At 39.1% G+C, this 13139-nt stretch overlaps 1 long non-coding RNA gene across 1 annotated transcript in view; it reads right to left on the bottom strand.

Moving 5' to 3' along the window:
* Positions 1 to 13139, bottom strand: part of LOC122817324 — a 179550-nt gene that overhangs the window by 117508 nt on the left and 48903 nt on the right. The window lies entirely within an intron of this gene.

A 13139-nucleotide genomic window follows, 5' to 3' on the forward strand; every position in this document is an offset into this window, starting at 1 on the left:
CAGCTGAAAGCTGCTGCAAGGGGATTATACTGGGGTCGCAGTACAAATCTCAAGCTTGGAATAATCTGGCCAAGGCTGTCTCCAGTGCGACTGGCATTCCACACACTGGGGAGCAGTGCAGGCACCACTTTAATAACCTAAAAAGGTGAAAGCAGGATGCACTCAACCAGTGGCTGGATTAGTTTAGGACTGCTAACATCTCACAGTTTTGTAAGTATACAGATAAAGAGAATTTAAATTATATTGAAAGCTGCATATAGGCAAGACTGGTATGCATAATGCTCTTCTCTTGTTCTCTCCTTTTCTTTCTACAGCCAATCAGGACATAACAGTGAACAGGAAAGCTTGTGCTGTGCATTTAGAAAGACTGAGGGAAGCAAGAGGTATGTATGCAGCACAAAATAACTATTATTGTATCTAAAGTATTGCTTTTCTATACAGTAGTAGCAAATTAAGCATGCATATCTTAACTGTAAAATCAAACATGCATGCTTCAGTCTGTAGTCAAGCCAACTGTAGGAGTAAGTTGCAATACTGTAGTCAGATGTTGGGGGTTCATAAGTAACAAATATATAGTAAAAGCATTTAAAAATATAACAGAATCATTTCAACAGAAGTGGCATACATGCCATGCTGTTAACTTAATCTGTATTATTTGATAAAGCATATGTGCAATATGTGCACATTGTAAAGATTGCTTGAAGCAATCTTCAGTTATAGTTTGTAGTTGTTAAAAAGTACACTTAAATGTAAATTAGAAATAAATTCTTTATATTGTACTAATTTATTGTGTGTATCACATATGATGGTACTAATTTTTTTTACCCCAACCCTTATCTGTCTTTTATTTTTATATGTGTGGTCACAATATTTTGATATCATCAATTCTGACAACTCACAAAATACTTTACAGCACAGAGAGGTAGTTCAATTACTGTGTCTCAGCCTGCTCCCACTCCACCAGCTCCTGCACCAACATCCAGTACATCTAACACCCATCCTTGCAGTACTGCCTGTACTGCCCCTGCACTACCTCAGCCCTGCACATTAGGTAGCATTACCCCAGCAGCTGGTGCAGTGGTATCCTCCAGGAGAGCTGGCAGAGGTGGGGATTTTGTCACACACAAGGAGATGCCAGGCTTGGAGTGTGAGGTTGAGGAGAACAGGATTGTTGTATGCCTCCGCCAGATGTAGAGGATGTTATTATGGTGCATAAATAAAGACATCAAACACTCCAACAGCCAGCGGAGTAAGGAGCCAATGATGACAGTTCTGTGGGTTAGGACTAGATTCTCAGTGTCCCCATGTTTGATGGGCATCCAGTGTCCCCTCCCTATCCCATTTCATGGTGTCCCCCAACCTATTGTGTCCCTCACCTTCCCTTTGTCTTACCTTGTTTGTCCTGTTTTCTTGCATCAGCTTCCTCACCTACCCTACTTAACTGACCCCAGAAATATCTATGTCCATTGCCCAACATTCCTCTTTCACTGAAATAAAAAATCATAAATGGATGCCTATCCCACAAAAAACATTGTCCCATACATAGCTCTCCACTTTGCACATATGTCTTCTGAACACACTTGTTTCAGTCCAATTGGTTATACAACATGATTGCATTGTTGTCACCCCTCTTTGTTGAAATGACAGTCCAAAGTCAGTCACTATTCTATACATATTTTCATTTTACACTGTTGAAGAAGTGGATAGCTATGGTTCTTTCCTACCTCCCTCCTGTACATTCTTATATTGCTTTCCCTTTGTTCTTCCCCCTGCTTGCCCCCATTTCACCACTTTCCTATCCACCCCATTTTACCACTTTAATCTGGCTAAAAAATAGAATCACACACCACACATGTAAATAATAAATCCCTAATGATGCCTTTCACTTTTTGCCCTCCTCATTTGCGAGGAGTTTGGCATCATCTCTCAGTGATTAGTGATGGTAAATGGCTCTTCACCTCCTATGGCATGGTACAGTTACCTATTTAAAATTATTATATACAGCTGGATTCAAATCCTGCATCATTTGGGCTCAAAATAAATATCTCAATGCACTTACACCTACTGCCACAGAGTCAGCTAAGCAGCAGGTGTTTTTCTTACTCTCAGTACTATCCAAAGTGATGACTGCCACACCCCTCCACTTACCATGTTTGCATGGGGGTAAGCAAACCAGTAGAACTCTGATAATTTTATCAATGAAACAGAGGCCAGAATTTGCTCATCGCTTAACTAAACACAAATGGGGAAATCAGTATAAATATTTTTTTAAGGTTAGACAATTTATGACACATTTCTGATATGAACTATTTATGAACACCATAGTACCTGTTAGATGTGTTTACTATAGCCAGTATGGAAAAGTACTTCTCAAGTTCAAGTAGGAATCATTAATGTGTATTCGGCATGCTCAAACACTTTGTCATCGATTGCGCAAACCAACCGCTTGGAAAGTGCATATTAGCATGTATTACTTATGTTTACTACATAGTTAGTCTTCATCCCATTTCATCCCATTAAAGTCCATGTAAAAATACTTTTTAATGATTAAACACATATTTACACTATAGCCGTGTGTTACCTCCACCCATGCACTTGAAACTTGGTCTCACAGTACTTGTTCCAAATATTTCAACTAAACTACAGAAATAAAAATAATTCTTTGTTGCATACCATGTACATCTTTATACTGACAATACACATTCAGATTGTCTAATACTTGCAGTAATGTGGACAATTGTTTGCATGTAGTTTGTAAAGCGGTCTCTTAATGTATACCTGCACATTGGAAACAAAATAGGAAATACTACACTTTGCACACTCATAAATCTGCTAACATGCAGAACTTTAATATCTTGACAGTCATACATGGCTACCCATCCATTTACTACAGGCCTCCCAACATCTTCTCTCAAACATCCGATGATGATGTCATCCACTATAAATTGTTCAGCAGCATTGTAAAAGTCCGACTTGTGCTGTGGCACTTGCATGAAGTACTGAATTCTGTAGCTGGTGTACCTAGGTAGGGGTCCTAATCTCACTGTGGGCATTGTATGTGTGTGTGTGTGTGTGTGTGTGTGTGTGTGTGTGTGTGTGTGTGTGTGTGTGTGTGTGTGTGCATGTGCATGTGTGCGTGTGTGCATGTGTGTGCATGTGTGTGCATGTGTGTGCATGTGTGTGTGTGTGTGTGTGTGTGTGTGTGTGTGTGTGTGTGTGTGTGAGTGTCTGTGTGTCTTTTCAGAAGAGTATAACTGCATATCATATAGTCATCAATACAATCCCATGAAGTACAAATATTTTGTAAGTTGTACATGACTACACATCCATTTCATTCAGACCTCCCAACATCTTCTCTCAAACGTCCAATGTTGATGTCATACACTATAAATTGTCCAGCAGCTTTGTAAAAGTCAGACTTGTGTCATGGCACTTGTGTTAAATATTGAGTTCTGTAGTTGGTGTACTTAATTAGGTAGGGATTCTAATCCAACTGTGGCCAACTGGTCTGTGTGTGTATAGTCAGAAGAGTGACACTTTGTATCTTACAGTCATCAATACAGTCCCATGGAGTACAAATATTTTGTCAGTTGTACATGAATACGCATGCATTTCCTTCAGGCCTCCCAACATCTTCTCTTAAATATCCAATGATGATGTCATCCACTATACATTGTCCAACAGCACTGTAAAAGTCAGACCTGTGCCATGGTGTTTGTGTTAAATACTGAGTTCTCTAGTCAGTGTATAATCTTTGGAATCACTATTCATTTCACTACCACTTGGGGAATCTTTCACACAGCCCCATGCATCCACCATCCTCCTTTTTCTTCTGGCCACATGAAATCCTTCCTGCAGAAGTGTGGAGGATGTTCTCATGTCAAATATGCATACACACATCATGAAGCAGTGTCCTTCCATTAGCCTCTGCAAGCCATCTCCAGATAACCGCATGTGTGATTCCTAATTCTGTCATGGTGTGGTATACATGTCCCAGATAGACAGTGGCAGGCTGTAATGCAATCCAACAAATATACACATACATACAATAGTCTTACCATCTTCCATATTATAGATATAGGGATTTGTTTTTACATGCTATAATGGCCAGTATTTCATGTGATGTTGGCTATTATGACACTATGAACAGCTGGCATGTCAATGTTGCTGTCATTAACGTGCTGTATTGAGGTGTGGATGTAAAGTATGGCTACAAGAGGGTACTACAATCTGTGATGTGAGCTAAGGTTTTGATGGCCATTGCTGCCCTTGCAGTACATGCTCCTTCTATAACAGCTGCAGTAATATGCCTCCTGAGAACAGTTGACATAGTATGATACACTTTTATGTTTATTGTTGGCATATTAGAATATGTGCTACTGTAGTGGAGAAGATCAACCTTCTACACAGTTCACATTCTGCCATCACAGTGACACTTGCAGTATGGCACAAGTGTGCATGTGTCTACATACCATCATTAAATGTTTTGTGACAGCCATCAATTTAAATTCATATTGATTACATGGTCACATAAGTCTTGTCTTGTACACATCTTATGTTGTGATATACACAACCAGTGTATTAATGTTTTGATTCAATTGCAACCTTGTGGAATTCACTGTATGTGTTGTGTTGCTATACCCAAGGATTGTTGAGGTGGTCAGCAGCACCACTGTGTGACTATTACCATTTGTATCAGGAAATGTTCTGCACAAGCCACAAACAACTGATCACTAATGTGTCCTGGTATGGCATCAGGCAACAGCTTGCCCATGAAATGCATATTGGTATATGTTGTGCAATTGATGTAAGTACATGACATTGGTACAGTTGTATGACAGTGCACATAGTACCAGTGTGAGGAATGCGATGAATGATCAAGGCTGCATTTGGAGGTCTTTTCATAAATCATTTATTCCAATAAATATGAAATGTTAAGGAGAATACACAAATAAGCATAGATCTGTACGTGGATGTCACAAGGCATACACAATTGTAGGAAATAGACAATCGGCTAGCTGACAGTTTGTCTCTCACATTACCCCCCTGTCGCCACTGGCCATCAGCCAAAGTATACCTGCGAACATTACTCAGTTTTTATTCTAAGGAGGGCAGCTCATCTCTCTATGGCTAATAACACTAATAAATGGGCCCTGACAGCATCACAGGTTGAAACATAACAAAACAAACCCAGCGACTACCATGGCAACTATAAAGTTGAATCAAAGGCACTCAAAATCACTCAAAAAACAACTCACAGTATGAAGAAAAGCAACGTTTAATGGTGACAGGTAACTTCTTTCACAGTAGTAGACTGCTTCATCAGACCTAAAACCCACAGACCATTAAGCCTATTTATACATCATTCATTAATAGATAATTGACAGTATTATAAACAATTAGACAACAGCAATCAACGAAGTAAAAAGTAATGCAAACTATACTGGCTTGTATATAATAGAACCAAGTAAATAATAACATCACATGTTGACTATAATGTGACTCAAAACATGGACCTACCAGACACAGTTGGATCCATACTTTGACACAGCCTCCAGACAGTCCATATTCCCATAGAAGGGGGGACATCAATATGCATTGTTCTGATTGGGGTTGACATCACCTGATGCAGGCATGTATAGACCCACCCTGACACTCCTCATCTGTGAGGTAGACCAACAAGTCATCATGGACCATCTCTAAAAGTACACAGGTAATATCCTAACTGTGTACCAAACAAATGTCATGTACATCATGTCTGTTACATCTGTTCGATGTCTTCAAGAAGGTCAACAAGAGCAGACATGATGACGACACTATCATTCTGCATAACTGGACCTGGCCAAGGTATTTGACATAAATCCACACTGACGTATTACTGAGAAACTGTCACAACTGGCCATAACTACCTACATCGCCAAGTGGGTAGACCACAGGAGTACATACATGACACATAAACATGCTGAAGTGTGTTAACTAACCTACATCAAGAGTCTAGTAATATGGTCTGCACCTCAGGGCTCTGTGCTATGCATTTCCTGTTCATTATTGAAGTCTCAGATGTCAGGACTGACTTACACATCCTTTGTCCAACCAACTAAGTGGGGGACTGCAGATTGTGAACAATCATTGAATTAAATTGTGGTATTGGTATAATATAGACAGTATCAACACACACAAAGGATTCCTGCTACAGCTATGGAGACACAGTAGATGAACAAAACTCATGGGGGGACTAGTTAAGTGTTAAAAGCAAATACACAAGTTAACTATAATATAGACAGCACACCTCTATGAGCTGACCAAGTGGTATGTGATCTGTGCATTCACATAGATGATATGCAGAATGTCCACCAGCATGTGGCCACAGTGTTGACTAGTCCCTTGTATGTAACACAACTCCTGAGTATGTGTGGAACAGTGTCCCTCCTAACACCTCTGGCAGATGTTACATTTTGAGGAAGGTGTGCTTGATTCCCCTCATAGATTGCTGACAAATCATGACAGTTGTACAAGTGTGCTCTTGCAGAACCATCTATAATCACTCACAGTCACATATGTTATACCAAAGACATGGGATTAATGGTGGTATTATGCTGATATTGTCCATGATTGTGTTTGCTTCTGTATACCGCTGTCCATGAGCCTGTTGCTATGTGTCCCGCTTGACTGAGACCACTGCTGACATAACATTCATGTTCAGGCAACTCATTTTGCACAGTTTCAGAATATGCACCTAATCCCTATTGTATATACTATCCTTGATATATGTCCTTTCCATTGCTCATGTCAGGAAGCTTATATCACTAAGAATCCTGTCCACTGATAGGTCACCTTGTGTGACAGTCACATAATATACAATAAGTGTGTGATGATATGGCTATACCCACAGATGAAGTGTTCACAGCAGTATGTACTGTATTATGTACATATATGATTACTGCTCATGCTATAATTGTCTTTTATTTGTCATATAATACATTGACATGCCTTCATCTGCTGTACATTACCATGTTTCTCCTGTCCTCTTCCTCTGTGTTCATTCCTGTGTGTCCCTTTCAATACACACACTTCCCCAGAATAATTATATACAATTTAGTCTATGTACCCTTGCTGATCACCTCCAAAACATTCTGTATGCCTAAAACATGTTTGCACAGTACTCAGCACTGACTAAACATTCTTATAATATGTTATAAGTTTATTATTTGCCTTATATTAATCATTGTGGCTGCCTGTGCGATCACGCAGAACAAGTTTGCTTGTAGGCAACCATGTTGCTAACCGTGTCTTTCTTACCAGCAACACTGTTGCTAGACACGAAACCGTGCTTGTATTCATGTAAGCGTGATGCGTGACATGCATATGCAATTAGCACTGCTGCTCATGGCACTAACATGTAAACTCTGTGTAGGCTTCGCGCTAAGCCTACATGGAGTTTATTGAAGCCCCTGGAGTGGTTTTATGCTGATCCATGATATTTTTGTCTGTACTCCTCCTCATGTCCCTCTAAAAACTGGAATGCTATTCCTCTCACTCTTAGACTACTGGAAAACGCAAAATCTTTTAAACCATGACTAAAGCAGTACCTAATAGACACGTATCTGTTCATATAACTCTCCTCGTTATGCAACTAACAGATTTAACTCTCTCACCCACTACTACTTCCTGTCTCCCTTCTAATGAGCTCTTATACAGCCATACGCAATTTCTCCTTTATTTACTTACCTTAGTGTGCCCTTTATAATATCACTTCTTTAAATACCAATTCTTCTGTCTTCCTGTTTTATTTTCCTCACCCCCTACTCCTTCTTTATTCAGTAAAGGCTTGCCTCCTGACTGTCAGAGCAATCCAGATACGACAGTACTTAAATGTATTCCATCTCTAATATAAAAATACTGTGTTTTGCTGTTTGGGTATTATCTACTTTGCATTCTCACTATAATTGTCATTCTTTTCAAATGTACTTAATCTTTATACTATAAACAATTATTAATATGTATGGAACTTTTCCTCTCAGGCCTCCACTGAAAAGGGGCTGGTTTCTTGCCCATTTGAACTATCCTGGAAAATAAATGCAATGATAAATAAACAAATAACAGTAATAAATCATTAACTTTCTCATATTATGAGAAGTAGCCAGCAGAAACCTGGACATGTGATCCTGACAATTCAATATTCAGACGGCTAAGGTAGAAGAAGAAGAAAGTTTCTTCTCAAATCTATCAAATGCTTGCTATTGTTGTGAGAAGAAATAGGGTTAGCTGCCAAAATATGTTTGGCAGAAGATGGTTTTACCAAGGAAATTACTGCAGGGTCTGATTTGATGTTTATGAAGAGAAATTATGTGTGTCTGAAGAACTTTAGATAATTTATCAGACTTTTTGTGAGCGGAGTTTGACTGTCAGAAAAATTACTGGCTGCCAAGAAGGTATCCTCCAGTACTCGCAAGACAGGAGGAATAGCTGCAGGTTGAGGAAAATCCACCTGTAATAAGTCATAATATTGTTGTTGGGATTCCGGATTTTTTTTTTTGCTCCCATTGAAATAATTCTTTCTGGCTATAGTAACAGGAAAAAAAAACAACTCTTTTGGGAGGAATCTAAAGGACAACTTTCTTCAGAATCTGATTCCCCCTCCTTAGGCATAGATGCTTGAGAAATGCAATCTAAATCTAATTCTTATCAATCAGACTGAGAATCAGAGAGGAAAATCTTTTTCCCTTACAATTCTGGGAAGAATCAGAATATAAAGATTAAAAGGATTACAATAAGCCCTTAGCAAAACCCAAACAATCCTCCTTGTCCATCCTATATGAAACAGGAGAAGAGAAATGCCTGTTTTTTTTTTCTGGGAGACCTTCTCACCTATAAAAAACACACTAACCTGTGGATGTGTCCCTTCCCCAGGAATCAAGACTTTTATGGCAGCTTCATAGTAGAGCATCATCTGCTCCCTCATGAAGAGGACAGGTGATCCAGATCGATCAAGAGAAATCAATGAGAGATCTGAGGTACTTGAACTGGCCATAGCAGAGTCATTCATTGGAGGTTGGGGCAAAGAGTAGACTGGCTTGAAAACCAGGCTCCCAAACAATTTTCATCTTCTAGCGGATGGGAGTTGGAGATGAAAAAAATCCTGGAAGTAATCTGGCAGTTCTCTTAAAGGATTAAGGAGCTGTTAATGAGCTGTTTCTTGTGGTCCAGTAGTATAAGGGTTGATTCCCATAGCATCCATTGCCTAACTATGTGACTCTGAGCAAGTCATTTAACCACTGCTCCCAAGGTGAGTCTGACAAAGGTCTACAGAGATCAGTTCTCTATCCCAGAAAATAAAATACAAATAAAATAAAATTGAAAACCCAAAGCTTGGTCCATGCTCTACTGAAAAACGTGCCTGACAAGCAGGTATTGCAGCTTTGAAGAGTCTGTGGTACAACATGATAGGAGATTTGAAGTTTTGAGGTAAAATTTTTAATAACCCCAAAACCTCTAGTCATAGTCTTTTCTGAAAGAAAAATTAGTACATTGAAAGGAATTTCCATATGGGGCGACTAAATGAAAATGTAAATTTAATGTATTTTTTTGGGGGGACAACCACTAAAACTATCAGCTGTAGTCCTTAATGATAAATGCTGACAGAAATGAATAACTTTTTTCTTCAGACAAATTGATAAAAAGGTAGATTTTTTTTTCTAGTGGGGTACTTATCTGCCTAGCCTTGGTGAAGCACTCAAACTCATAGGGAAAAGAGCGCCTCAACAACAAGAATGCCCTGATGGTTTGGTGCCCTGACTGCTGACTTTATACCTCTCCCCTCAAGCTGTACAGTGATTAGGCTGTGTGGAAGATACCCTTTAGCTTTAGAAGCTAGATGGTTGTCATATCCTTGGCAATGTATAACCCACATAGCTTAGGGTACTGCATCAGATATCCAATGATGAACATCAAAAGTGGTGTGGCAAAATCTAAAAAAAATAAATAAATTGAGATAAAAATAATATTGACTTGTGGGGGTGCAGACAGAAAACAATGAAGCAAGTTCTCTTGCAGAGTTACTTTTGCTTTATTTTTTCTTTTTTTTATGAACTAGAAGAGACTCACTTGCCTTTGAGGTAAAGTTAAACACTTTGACCATTAAGCCAACCCCCGACTTGGCAAAGCTTTAATGCAAATGACATTTTTTACGGACAGTGCCAATATTCCCACATTTTTTTACGGACAGTGCCTATATTCCCACATTTTTTATGGACAGTGCCTATATTCCCATGTAAAATGAAAGCAGCCCTTTCCACTGAATTTCACTAAAAGGAAAAGATTCAGTATGTCTGTTATTTACAGCAGAGCTAAATTCCTGGCCTTAGAATTATAAAGTCTCTGAGTTGCGTGAATTTCATTAAGTAAATGTTTACAAATTCTGAGAGATCTGGTCCTCCCCATCATGATTCTGGCTTAATTACGTTTGAACAATGCAAATTAAATTAAAACAGGAAACTACATTTTGTAGTGCTAGTAGAGACATCTCTGACACGTACCCATGCTAAACATAATTACACTGAATATAGGTCACAAGTGATTTGTATTCAATATTCAGCAGCTAGCAATAGTAAATAGTGTCACTGGGAAAGGCACTGCAACCTTTATCTCACTATTAATAGCTACATTTCCATTCACTACTCAGATATATATTATTTAGTCAGTTATTAGACAAACCCATACAACAGCATGCCCTCTTATCTTAATTAAATTAAACCGCATGCACTGAAATCTAGAAAATTAAGTAACGACTAGAAAATAACTTAGTTCAAACTATTTATTTAATTACAATTAACATCAACAAAAAAAAAAAATCATCCATGGAATGCAAAGTATCTGGCTGGGCCTAGACTGCATTCTGTGCTACTGTGTGTGTGGTTAGGTCAGTTTCTTCTTAGCCTAAAACCTAAAATCAGTTTGCTGTTTGAAAAATATTATTGACATTATAAAAATATTATTATTAGCGACTTAAACCTTAGCACGGATATAAATAGGACGTGCTGGAGGGATAGATTTATCACTCAGAGACTCCCTATGCTGTGGAATAAAATCCTGGTCCATGTGAGGCAGAGCACCTCGCTGGCTCTGTTCAAGAGAAATCTTGACCTGTGGATGGGAGATCGTAGGTTTACCCTGGGAATCATCTCTGTGTCACTGCTGGACAGAGGCACAACAAACTAATGGGCACAGTATTTTTTCATATAAGGGGTGGCGTAAGCCATAAAAATTTGGGCTAGGCTTATAAATGCCTTAGGGCAGATAGCCTAGTATAAACCTATGAACCTATGAACCTATGACAGTTCATAGAAGATGGCATTAAATCATGCTATCCATACTCATCCATATAAAGGCATTTGAATTCAAAAACTTAACAATCAAAGGCTAGAAGTTAGATGACTGTGTCTTTTGGATTTTCCCGGTTAGGGGTCACCACAGCGGAACTCCGGTCTGCTAATGACTGGCAGTAGATTTTTACGTGCTGGCTTGCCAGGCCTAACGCACAACCTTCAACAAAGGAACACCCATTCACGCATATCACCACACAGAAGACGCTGTAACTGAGAATCGAACAGGCAACGTTTAACTGTGAGGCGACAACGCTACTGCAGCACCACCACCGCAGAACAAAGGCTAGAAGTTAGATGTGATATCATAATCATGCCTGGAATCCATTGATTGCTTGCAAAGATGTGCAAAATGGCTATGTATAGTGTGCAATAGGGTCTTGATTTGTATACCTTCACTGCTCCATACAACAGTCTAGCACTACTCAGCAGTGATCCTTATTGGACCTGCATACAAACACAGTATTCTGGGATGTGGCTTATTTAAATTAGGCTATTGCATATTCCAGTGAGCTGCTCTGCAAGTGTTCATACATAGTACAGTGATTTAAAGATGTCTTTACTATAAGTTCCAGAAGAATAGTGCACAAAATGTGTCACTGTATGTGGCAATTTAGCCAAGTGCATCTATACATTTCAATGGGTGAATCTGAGCAAGGTGAAGCAGAACAGCTTTTTGCCTTGCTCAGATTGCCAGTCCAGATAACCAGTGCAATGGAGTGCTTGTATGGGTATATTTGTGTGTGTGTTTGTGTGGTTACTAGTACTATGTGTGAGTGGTTACGATGATGTTTATTGTTATGGTATGTATGCAGAGTGCACTGGCACTAGATGTTTCTGTGTGCATCTGTACATGTCTTTGTGTGTGTGTGTGTGTGTGTGTGTGTGTGTGTGTGTGTGTGTGTGTGTGTGTGTGTGTGTGTTTAACTAACAAATGTCTGTCGGGTTTCAGTACTAACCATCTGTATGTGTCTATGCCTGTGCTGACTTGACTGTAACACTTACTTGCACAGAATCGGAGGGTGCTCAGCAGGGCAGATCTCCAAACTACTCAGCTGAGTGATTCATAGTCATGCAAATCCTACTTTAAAGTGATCTATGGCCATGCGTTTTGAGCATGACTGTGAACTGTATTAAACTGGCAAAATGCAATTCATCCAATCTATGCAGGGCAACTTGAGCTTCCAAGCATCAGAACTATGAATTTCCTCCCACATCTCTTCTCTACTTTCAAGATTTATGTTTGGTATATTCTCTTTGTTAGGCAGTTACTCTTATTAGGAAATTCTACCTTCACCTATACTGATGTTTTATGCATCTAAACACTATGCAACATTTATAGGTAGCTGGATTCACATACTGTATGCAACTGTGCAGCAAGGGAAAATTCAGAAGGCATAGTACATTTACCAAGGCTGCATGACAGAAGTATGAGACCCATAATTGTAAGAACTATTTCTGTGAATAGAATACCATGAATAACAAGTAAATTATAATGAATATAAAATTTACTGTAGTATCATTACATTATTTTTGCAGGAGGCTTGTCCCTCTGTTCCATCCACACCACTATGATTTATATGTATTTACTCCAAGATTTCTGTACGGCAGAGTAATGGGGATTTTCTAAGGTACCATTTACTTGGACTTCTTTACAAGTGGGGAATTTTCTGAGGTACCACAAACTCAGACTTCTTCTTCATAATTTTGTATTCAGTGAGACAGGACTTGCAGTTATGGGTCCTACACATCTGCTTC

The sequence above is a fragment of the Protopterus annectens genome, chromosome 12.part0 (genome assembly GCF_019279795.1).
Source record: "Protopterus annectens isolate FY-2018-M chromosome 12.part0, PAN1.0, whole genome shotgun sequence".
Classification (NCBI taxonomy): domain Eukaryota; kingdom Metazoa; phylum Chordata; order Ceratodontiformes; family Protopteridae; genus Protopterus; species Protopterus annectens.